Source organism: Sinohyriopsis cumingii, chromosome 3, assembly GCF_028554795.1.
Source record: "Sinohyriopsis cumingii isolate HCF-2022 chromosome 3, ASM2855479v2, whole genome shotgun sequence".
NCBI lineage: Eukaryota > Metazoa > Mollusca > Bivalvia > Unionida > Unionidae > Sinohyriopsis > Sinohyriopsis cumingii.
In genome coordinates this window covers 36328378-36340335 of record NC_142963.1, presented here as the reverse complement: position 1 = coordinate 36340335, position 11958 = coordinate 36328378, and the positions used below count along the sequence as shown (strand labels likewise).

The 11958-nt window shown below is 33.0% G+C and overlaps 1 protein-coding gene across 2 annotated transcripts in view; it reads left to right on the top strand.

Moving 5' to 3' along the window:
- The first annotated feature begins 666 nt into the window (after positions 1-666).
- Positions 667-11958, top strand: part of LOC149802686 (uncharacterized) — a 33073-nt gene continuing 21781 nt past the window's right edge. Inside the window, exon 1 of one of the 2 annotated variants that reach the window (XM_089952065.1) lies at positions 667-838. The gene's annotated coding sequence lies outside the window, so the exon portion shown is untranslated. The remainder of the gene's footprint in view (positions 839-11958) is intronic. The other variant, XM_089952066.1, reaches the window with a different exon arrangement.

Sequence of the window (11958 nt, the reverse complement as noted above, 5' to 3'; positions counted from 1 at the left end):
TATATATATATATATATATATATATATATATATCAGTGCCGTCTTAAGGCATGGGCACACTGGGCAGTTGCCCAGGGCCTCACGCTTCTAGGGGCATCATACTGCCCATATTGTTAATGAATATTGCCCGGTAGGATGCCCCAGTGCATTGCTTTGCCCAGAGCCTACAATGTTGTTAATACGACACTGATATATATATATATATATATATATATATATATATATATATATATATATATATATATATATATATATATATATAATGTGAAGAAACATGATTTGATTGAGAAATCAATAAATAGATTGAGTACATGAATATGCATTACTGTTTGATAGTGCCGATACTGGCCTGATTTATGAAAAGATAACATTATACTTTCTTTATTGAAACAATGAAAAGTTATTTTGGTAAAAAAATTAAAATGCGTAGCTAATATCTACTTTGTCCTGATTTCACCTTACATGTGCTAATAACTAGCATGTGAATTTAAGAACTGAATATAAACCTATAACATTTATTTACTAAGCATGCGAAAACAGTAATAACTACTAAAATAAATCAGGTACATATGTTCCATTGTTTTTCTTGTAATATTTTATATGGTCCGGATCAACATGGCATTTGGACCGAATCAGCTTTTACTTTGGGCCGAATGTGCGCGTAATTTGAACCTAATCAGCCACAGTCCGAATCAGCCCTTATTCAAATCTGGTTTCCGGTTCCGTAACATATTGCGTCCTGGCGACAACGGTTGCTACGTCTCTTGTGTTGGTACAGTTGTTAAAACTTCCTAAACTTTGCCAGCAAGAGGATTTCAGATCCAAAAGATATGCGCAGGTATTGTTTGGCCCACCATTATTGTTCTGAAAATACGTAATTATAGCATCCTTTTTTGTCTTAATCAGCCACGGTCGATTTGTCTCGAAATAGGGTAGTCCTACAATGTAAGACATGGCACATGTTGTGTTTGTTTTAGTGGTACCCCCCCCCCCCCAAAAAAAAACAAACAAAACTATCGGTTGATGTGTCTTACGTTGCAGGACTACATATAGGACACAAAGGGGAGAGGTTGTAAGCAAACCAACCCCCATTTGGCACGGAATGAAGTCTGATGACATACTGATGTCTACAGTGTGATGGTCGTTGCATATGTCAAATATATATATATATATATATATATATATATATATATATATATATATATATATATATATATATATATATATAAGATATGAAAGCACATATTGCTAATAAAGAATTATTCTAGTCAACTACTTATGGTTTAAAAAAGAATAAATTAGAGTTAAAGATAGAAAAATGCAAGTAAAAGAAGAGAAGAGAAAGAAAATAGGAAGGATAGCAGAAACCAAAGAAAGAAAAATAATGAAAAGTACTGTCCTTTATCTTTTACACTTTGTATTTAAATCATTTGGTGACTAATCCATAGGAATATTAATGCAATTTTCTAAATATGCAATAAAATCTCCATTTGAATCAATATATTTTCAATTATTTTTAATTTCAGGTGTAAAATTAGTATCTTGCACACACAAAAAAACAGATCTAAAAGTATTTATTTTAAGTTACTGATCAAGATCTTTTCGTTTTTTACTATGAGCAAGACCTCTATAATTCCTGGAAATCAGGTGTATTTTGTCAGCCACTTTTTATTTTTTAAAACAATAAATGAAAATTTTGCTGAGTGAAAACTTCAGTGACTATAGTGGAGAACCAAATCATTACAAAAAACACAACAACAAGGCCATAACTTTCATTTATTAGACTATCTTCTTGTCCCTCTTACCTAGCTACACTATTAAATAAAAACAATTTACCAACTACCCATATAAAGTAATTTCAACTTGACATATGCAGTAATTATCAATTAGACACATAAATAATTGTAAATAAGACAAGCAGCTCTTTATCTAGCATGACGGGGGCCCCGAGTGGCCGAGTGGTCTAAAGTGTTCACCGTTACGGATCACTGCCATCTCACCTCTGTCTGCATTGGTTTGAGTCTCAGATTCGGCTAATGTGGTTATGTGAGAAAGCTTGCTAGTAGCTTCTCGTGGGTCGGTGGTTCTTTCCGGGCTTTTCCCGGGTTCTTCCTCCACTATTAATACTGGTCGCCATGTATAGCCTATCTTGTGCTGAAAAATGGCATTAAACCCTACAACAACAACAACAACAAATTTAGCATGACGCTACAGAGTATTGATATATACAAAAATAGACATTTGCCTAACAGAATAAATATGTATCTTTTTATAAAGATCTGGTGATCCAGTTTCAGTATTTAGACATATCCTGAACTGTGAAGTATTACTGAATTTCTATTTATAAATGAACACAACAGATCTAAACCTTAGAATATAAGTCTCCAACTATTAACACTTCACATAAGTTGTAGCATTTTCATGTGAAGTACAATGTGATTCCAACGACAGAACTAAATAGCATAACCACCTTACTTTACAGCTGAACTCATACAAGGAATATTCTTTGTAACAATAAAATAAAGAAAAATTGTTTTAAATCAGTCCTTATTTATTTTTATTTTTTGTATATATTCTATATACTAAAGGATATACAAATGAGAGAGAGAGAGAATAAAATCGAACATAGGTTAAGAGAGAAAATAGAGCCAAGAAAACATTGAAATTTCATTCTTACTTGTAGCTCTAATAAGAAAGGAGTACCATGAATGGCATGTTATTTGTCTTTTCTGTGTTTAACAGTCCTGTATGTAATCACTAATATAGCATGGTTGACTATGAAGGTTATTCATTAACAAGTCATGATGACCTGGACCTTTAGTCGTGAACTAAAGTTACTGTACAGATGTCATTATTTTCTTATTAGACTAACCATGACAGCAAACTCTGACAATTACACCCCCAGAATATATAGGTTTCCTAATTACCCTGATGCAAGACATCCATAAAGTTTGGTCAAGGAACCTACTCGAGAACAAGTTATTCTGCAAAATCCATTTTTCTACAAGCCATGGTGGTGTTGACCAGGGGCATATTAACCATTAAGCAGACTAAGCACGTGCTTAGGGCACCAGGGCCAAAGGGGGCACCACAAAATTGAGAAAAGGGTGAAAAGAAAAAAATGAATGAAGATTTGTAAAAAAAATTGATAAAACTAGTGCAAATTGATCATAATGTTCTGTTTCTTGATTATGGTGCACCCTAGGGTTATCTTCCCAGGTGTACGTGGAAAGGAAGGGGGCACCAAGATTTGTCAGTGCTTAGGGCACCAGTGAGCCTTAATCCGCCCCTGGTCTTGACCCTTGACCTTTTGATCCCCAAATCAGTAGGCTTATTTCTTACATAGTGTTAAGCCACACACAAGCACTTGGTTAAAATACATGGGAATTTGTTTTGTGCAGAAACCATTATATTTCTTTCCATCACAGTGATTTTTACCTGTGAATTTTGGACTATAAATCAAATAGGATTCTTACTTATCAAAAAAGTTGTCATGTACATTGTCTGATCCAGGTCAGTGATGTAGAACAAATGTTATTGTGCTTAAACTGTTTTCTACTTCAGTCACAGTGGCCCTCACATTTGACAGTTTATCCTAAAATTGATATGTTTCTTCCTGACCCCAAGTGCAAAGCATCCACACAGTTTGGTCCAGGTATGTGATGCAGAACTAATCTTATTGTGCAGAAACCATTATTTTTCTTCACACACTGTAAATTTGATCCTTAAAATGTTGACGCCAATATCAAAAGGTTTCATCCTAACACCAGTAAAAGTGATTTACAAAGTTTTGTGACTGCAAATGGTGAAAAACTTGAGTTATTCTACAGAAATCATTTTTTTTGGTTACACTGACTGACTTTTAGACCCCAAAGTCAGTGACTTTGACCTTTGACTCTTAGACCCCCAAACTGATTATTTTTTCCCCACTTCAAGTGTAAGCCATCTAAAAGTTTTGAAAGCTGTAGATGGTGGGCAAATCCAATTATTGTACAGAAAGAAAAGACAAAGAGACAAATGGACTACATACATGTAATAAAATGACATGATCTGCTTTATGGCATGCATATACAAATAAGCCATTATGTTGTGTACAGATTTTCACTCTCAGTTAACTTAAAAATTTATCTTGTCTTCAAGTTACTATTTTAAATCAATATGTTTATCAAAACTATACAAGATTTACGAGAAGAATTGATTCGTTGTTATAAAATCTTTAATTTTGTAACAAAAAATTAATTTTTCAGAATAAAAGTTTTTAAAATTATATTTAAATGTATTTTTAACAAATATTTGTATATGCCATTATAACTGCATAGCTCTTTATATAACAGCTTTTAATTTTATAATTGAATATTACAATTCATTCCAAGGCATATTGGGTAACATGGTTGTCTGCAGAAAATTTTAAGAGGGGGAACATTTGGTGGTGAGGGGAGGAATGGAAGCGATAAAATCAAAGGTGGTATTTATTATTTATATAATTGTTCTTTGGTAAAAGTCCCGGGAGAGGATACTAACTCTTTGCCCCCACACCACCTCGTGTGCTGATGACCATTTTAGGAAAATAATTCCTGTTGGATTGCTGCGAATAGTATTTAAAGGGAGGCTGTTCATCATGCTATGCCACCAGGTAGTAAATGGGTTACTTCTCTTAGATCAGTCAACTGTTCAATTGAACAAGTACAATTTTTTGGAAAAATTACAAAATATACAATGGATACAAGCAGAATTAATTATAAATAAGATCAAACTATTTTCAAAACAAAATGATTATCAAATGAAGAAAAAATTATGATAAAGAATGAATCCAGTAAATAGAAAATCGGTATCAATCACATGAATCAACTGGTATAGAAATTGCACTGATATATGAAAGAATAAAATCTCAACCTATGTTGTTGAAAGATTATCAGACTGCATGATCCAAAGCTAGTTTATCATACACTCGAAAGTCCTTTATTCTTTTTATCTTTATCCATGGCCTTCAACTGTTCCAAGAGCTTAGTTCTTGTTTTCAGATCCCTCAGGTGGTAAATCAGGTGTTACCCAACAATCTCAATCTTTCTCACGACCAGACCATCGTTCAGCCATTTTCATTTAATGCTTCTCAACTTGACGTAAAATGCCAAGCAAGATGTTATATTTATCTAGTTGCAACATTGTTATTCACAAAATAAATATAAGTCCTTTTTTGAAATTGTTATTCGCCTTCTGACTTAATCATGTATTCGACATGATGAACACCTTTAACCCAGGTTTGTAATTGAAAAGAAAAAACTTTGTACTTTTGTCACTTTCAGAGCCAGATACTTTTACAAGGTTGTGAATTGAAAAGAACAACCCTATGCACCTTTGTCACATTTAGACATACAGTGTGTGCATGTGTGATTTGGATTTTTAACTTAGCTTTAACAATTTTTCAGTCATATCGCTACGATGTCTGCAATATGGCAGTTTATAGTGATGTCTAGCACTGGGGCATCATGCCGCAGACATGTAGCACGATGTCCCACCCAGTCACATTATCCTGACACCAGGCCGACTGGTCCTAACACTAACCTCTTAATGCTGAGCTCCAAGTGAGGCAGCTGTTAGTACCATTTTTTTAAGTCTTTGGTATGACTCAGCCAGGGATCAAAGCCATGACCTCCTGCATCTGTGGCAGATGTTCTTACCACTAGGCCACCAGAGCGGTTAAACATACAGTAATTGCGTTTACAAGGTTGTCAGTTGAAAATTACAACTCCATGCACCCTTGTCACTTTTAGACCTAATTGTTTTTACAGCTTAAGATTTATGTAGTTAATGACATTGAATTCTTTATGGAACGGAAATAGATCATTTTAATTTGGTCCATTTTTAATTTTAATCTTTATTTTTGTTCTTTTCAATTGTTTTTTCTGGAGCAAACGGATTGTCTTTGAAATTGTTGTGTAACTCATTTGGGTTTTCTAAATCAAACTACATGTATAAAATATAGCCTGTATTATTAGAGATGTCTCAAGTTTTGATATACCTATTTTTTTTTCATCTTTTCTTGCCCTTCTTAATTTTTTCACTGGCAAGTGTTCACATCATGCAGCCATATTGTTTCAACCATGATACATGATGAATAACTTTGGTTTCAACTCGTTGAAGCCATCATCCATGTTCTTATCTCACATTTATCAGTAGCAAAAGAAATCAACGATTCAACTTTGTATATCTACTCTGTATCATGCATATATTGTCTCTAATACCACTATTTATCATTGAAAGTATGACGCAGTCCATTAACAGTCCAATGCCTAACATTTTCAAGCTTACATCATGAGCTATTCCTGGTGCATTGTAATACAGAGCAGGATCCAACTTGTAGTTGGACATATTGTCATTCCTGAACTTGAAAATGTCTTTCAACATTAACGTGTTCTCTTTTAACATAATAGTCACCCATATCACCAGGTGTTTTCAGGACAAAGTGTTGCATCATATCTTGTACACACTGGTAGTTGTTAATGGATGTTTTTGAGTTGAAGACTGGAGCTTATGATTTTTCATTTGGATGTATTTCGGTCTCGTTAATTGGGCAAAAGCTATCAAATTGCTTGTATGGGTGTATGTCTTTATGTTAAATTGGTAAAAGCTATCAAGGTACTCATAAGGATGTATGCCTTTGCATTAATTGGGTAAAATCTATCAAAGTGCTCATAAGGGTGTTTGTCTTTATGTTTATTTGGTAAAAGCTATCAAGGTGCTCATAAAGGTTTATGCATTTAATTTCATTCGGTAAAAGCTGTCAAGGTGCTCGTAAGAGTGTATGCCTTTACAAAGTCATTTTGGTTATATCTGTTGAAAGTATTTAATAGCTTCAATGAACTTTTCATCATTTAAATTTGTATTAGCTGCTCAAGAGACTGATCCATTATTCTATAATTATTCATGGACCTAATTGTTCTTTTCACTCGGGTCTCTTCACTTATATTCATATTAGGTATTAATTTACAACATTATTTGCATTGCATCTTACCACTTCCCTGATGAATAGATGGTGGTCATTGCTGAAAGGTTATGAATGAATACTGGGATAAATTTCTTTATGTTTGAAATTCAAACTGCAATCGTTATGTGCAGACAGTCTGTAGTCCCCAGTTAATGGTTCATGATTGCAAACTTAATTTTTATATCGCAAGTCTTCCAAATGTCTGTCAAGTTAAAATGTCACTTATTGTGCTCTGGGAAGATCATAAGTTTGGTTTCTAACTCATTTTAGATAATTGACTTTTTCAAGCTTATTCAACCACTTGTAAAATACTGAATGCAATCTGTACCTCAGCATACTATTGGTTTGAAAGTGTCCTGTATTCCACTGAGGTAGATGCAGAAACCTGAGGAAATGTGTTTAGCTATCTATAACATCCGAACCGTAAGAACAATTATACTTTCAGATTCCCAACAATGTACAAAAGGGACCTAAATTGATGGTTAAATGTTTTAATAACTGATTCATTTTTTGCAATATCTTTACTCCCTGCATTGTTGTATAACCTGCTAGGTTCTTTTACCTTTATCCAATGAACTGAAACAATGATTCAAGCACTTATTGAGAATGTATTTTCTCCTTTTGCACCTGTTGATTTGGTTCAAGTCCATCCTCGATAGATCATTGATGCCTGTATAATGATAATTCCCTTTAGATCATTGATGCCTGTATAATGATAATTCCCTTTAGATCATTGATGCCTGTATAATGATAATTCCCTTTCTCGAAAGACCCTTAAGACCGGCATTTTGAAAACAGAATTATTAATATGTTTGCATGTTGGACAATTTGTGTTGAAACTTATACCCAACTAATTTATTTCTCTTGAAGTATTTCATAAACGTGCACAGATAAAGGGCATTCATTTTTAAATTTACATCTATATTTCGATTTCAGTGGGCTTCAATCAAACGAAGTGGCACATTTTTTTTAGGCTGTACTTTGAAGCTATATTTTCATGATCTCTATTTTTAGTGTTGAAAAATGATCCAATAGCATTGGAGAAATAGTCACTATCTGTATTTTTACGTTAATATGTGTATTTAAAAAAAAATATTCAGCCCATTTTGTAATTCAATATATGAACTGCCCATCTGTGGTTTGTGTATGTCAACCTTTATGTGCATGTGTTCATTTTGATTAAAAATATCTTTATTGCTATTGGCTATTTTCTGATTGAATTGAGTGATGAGGTCATTAATAAGAATATTTAAAGATGTGGCACCCTCTATTTTGTTTGTCATAGATCTCAAACTTATTGAGTATTATAATTATTTATTTCTTTTACTCTATGCATGTTTCCAATAATTTCAATTACCAAAAACTAAAAATGAGAGGGGGATATTCAACCGAATATTTTGAACTTACTAGAGATCATTCCTTTCGTATATGGTTGAATATGTTCGGAAACAAATATTGAGGTCTTTATTTTATTACATCTTGTAAATCTGTGATGAAATGTTTTTAATCTCTATTTGCTGCCTCCTATTTAGAAATGTTTGAAACACATTCTTTCTTTCTTGTCCTCGGTCTTTGCTTTATTATCCTCTGTTTCAAGTTTTGGAATTTACTTTTCAGTGTTCTCATTTCATGAATATGTTGCCTTCCTTAATATTCCTTTAAAACCTTAGGTTCTGCAATTTTACACGTGTATCACTTTCAGTAGATGTATTTGAAAAGAGAATTCATATTATCTTTCAACTGTTCTGCAATTTGTTTTTCAATTATTATTTAATAATTACTATGTTAAAAAGACTCCCTATTGTAACACCTAGGAAAGTTTCTATATCTACTTTTTCATCTAACATTTAGACATCAATTTGTTACGTATTTTTGTAGTATTTAGATGTGAAGTCAGTGGCCATCATTTTTAAAAAATTATCCACATTCACATATTGTATTTATTCTATCATCATGCACCTTACTTTGCTGAACAGATGTATTAATTTCTATTCTCACTTCTTGCACATAATTGCTTTGCATTCAGTTCTGATTTGTTGTTTCAAATTCCATTCCCAATTTGTAATAATAGCACTTTCTGCAATGATGGAGTTACAAAAGAGTATCCGTTGCCATATCTCATGATACATATATATATATATATATATATATATATAAAGTTGGAATTTTCTTAATATTTCTTTTCTAACATTCATAATGTGGTGTATTTCTTGTTCTAATAGTTAGCAACAAATTTTAGAGTTTGGTGTGATTTAGACTGTGACTGATAGTATTTTCAGTGAGATTTAGACTGTGAGTGATAGTACTCTCAGTGAGATTTAGACTGTGAGTGATAGTACTCTTAGTGAGATTTAGACCGTGAGTGATAGTACTCTCAGTGAGATTTAGACTGTGACTGATTGTACTTTCAGTGAGATTTAGACTGACTGAAAGTACTTTTGGTGAGATTTAGACTGTGGCTGATAGTACTTTCAGTGAGATTTAGACTGTGACTGATAGTACTTTCGGTGAGATTTAGAACTGTGACTGATAGTACTTTCAGTAAGATTTAGACTGTGAGTGATAGTACTTTCAGTGAGATTTAGACTGTGACTGAGAGTAGTTTCAATGAGATTTAGACTATGAATGATAGTACTTTCAGTGAGATTTAGACTGTGACTGATAGTACTTTCTGTAAGATTTAGACTGACTGATAGTACTCTCAGTGAGATTTAGCCTGTAACTGATAGTACTTTCAGTGAGATTTAGACTGTGACTGATAGTACTTTTAGTGAGATTTAGACTGTGACTGACAGTACTTTCAGTGAGATTTAGACTGTGAGTGATAGTACTCTCAGTGAGATTTGGTCTGTGACTGAGAGTAGTTTCAGTGAGATTTAGACGTGAGTGATAGTACTCTCAGTGCGATTTGGACTGTGAGTGATAGTACTTTCAGTGAGATTTAGACTGTGACTGATAGTACCTTCAGTGAGATTTAGACTGACTGATAGTACTTTTAGTGAGATTTAGACTGACTGATAGTACTTTCAGTGAGATTTAGACTGATAGTACTTTCAGTGAGATTTAGACTGTGGCTGACAGCACTCTTAGTGAGATTTAGGCTGTGACTGATAGTACTTTCAGTGAGATCTAGACTGTGACTGATAGTACTCTCAGTGAGATTCAGTTAGTGTCTCTATGTAACTTTCTATACTTACATTTTACTTTCTTAGATAAATGATAATGCCTAAAAATGCCCCATTATCCTCGCACATGTGGAATTTAAACACACATGTGAAGAACAGGCATCTTAATGAATTAGAAAAATTCAATTCTCCATAAATAAATTTAAAAAACGTTAACCCGTAACTGCTACAGCAGCTGCTAAAGAAAGACAACCAGAAAAGATTCAACAGTTATCAACAACATTTTTCCACATTGGACGAAGACATTGCAATTAAGAAAGCACATAATCTATTGTCAATAGATTTGAAAATTCAAAAATACACCACCACCCCCCCAAAAAAATAAGTAGTTTACTCTTCAAAATAAACAAAGTAGATGAATACTTCAGCTGGTTAAATGTGAAACAAGTGATTGAGGATACGGATTTGAAAGAAAGGGAGATAGAGGTAAAATCACTATAATAAATTCAGGATGTTGCTGAGGATTTCTTACTATAGATCAAAAGCTAAAGCAAAAATCAAAATGTTTCATAGGGTCATTGTCATTAACAAACTTTGTATTGTTTCCGGTATTTGTTACATCATACACAAGATAAAAATGTTATTGAAACGCCCAACTGAATAATGCGTATTTACGCTACAAGCAGTATAATGTACAAATTACAAACCAGTTGCTTTATCTATAATAAATTAATGCATTTTAGAAGTATTGGAGTTTCTTTAAAAAATAAATGTTTTGCATGAATAACATTAAACACTACTGATCACCGTTAGGCATGCTAGTAATTATGTAATAGTTGAAGGGGAAAAAACTATTCGGCATAAAGGCAAGTCCGTGAATAAACTGCATGTAAGAAATTCTATAATGTATTACACATCTGTATAAAGATATCACTGTACAATTTTTGCCTTTAAACGGTTTGATACCTGGTAGAAATAAGGTTTTAACATCAATCTTGACATGCATTTTCATTTTTTCTCTTTTCCTTTTTTTCAGTAATCCGTTCCTTTTAAACCCATTTCCATATTAATTGAAATGTTCGATGAATAGCAAAAGAGTTTAAACTGTCTTGTATCTGTTAATGTAGTCTGTCAATGAAGACTTTAAATTCCTGGAAAGTTTTGACATTATTGGATGTGTTTAATGATACCAAATGAAACAATTGCAATTTATCAATTTTGAGTTAATGATATATTTATATACCACTTTAATTATGCCATATTTAGCTTGCTTTTTAATCATTCCACATTAGACTTTTGCCGTTAATTATATTATGTTGTTATGGAACATATTTGGGATTCAGTTATCTACATGGATTACTATAAAACACTGGGCATGCTTATAATGTGCCCCTCAAGGTACTCTTGTTACATGTGCTGGCAGTTTTATTGGTACTCCTTACGCTATTATTTTCATAATCGTTTATTGTCGTATCTGCAGACCTTACAGCCGAAATACGGGACAAAAATCGCCACTCCATTTGTTGCTATTACTCGTCTTGTATCTTTTCGTTTACTGAATATTCATGGACACTCTGTAGGCATAAAGTGCCTCACGGCTTTTGTAAAGTATCTTCTTTAAAAACAAATTACCTTGACTGTAATTAGTTTTTGAGCTTTAACGCTGACTATCAGTAAGCTAAATAATTGTGAAATTAAAATGTCAGTCACAAACATGTCTGCATAAAAGCTTCAAGAACTGACATAAATTCAAACATACAGCAGTTGATGGAGAAACAAAAATGGCCATAGATTCCAAACGTATAATGGTTTCGAATTATCTTGTGTTTTTCTGAGTGAGTGCTTTTT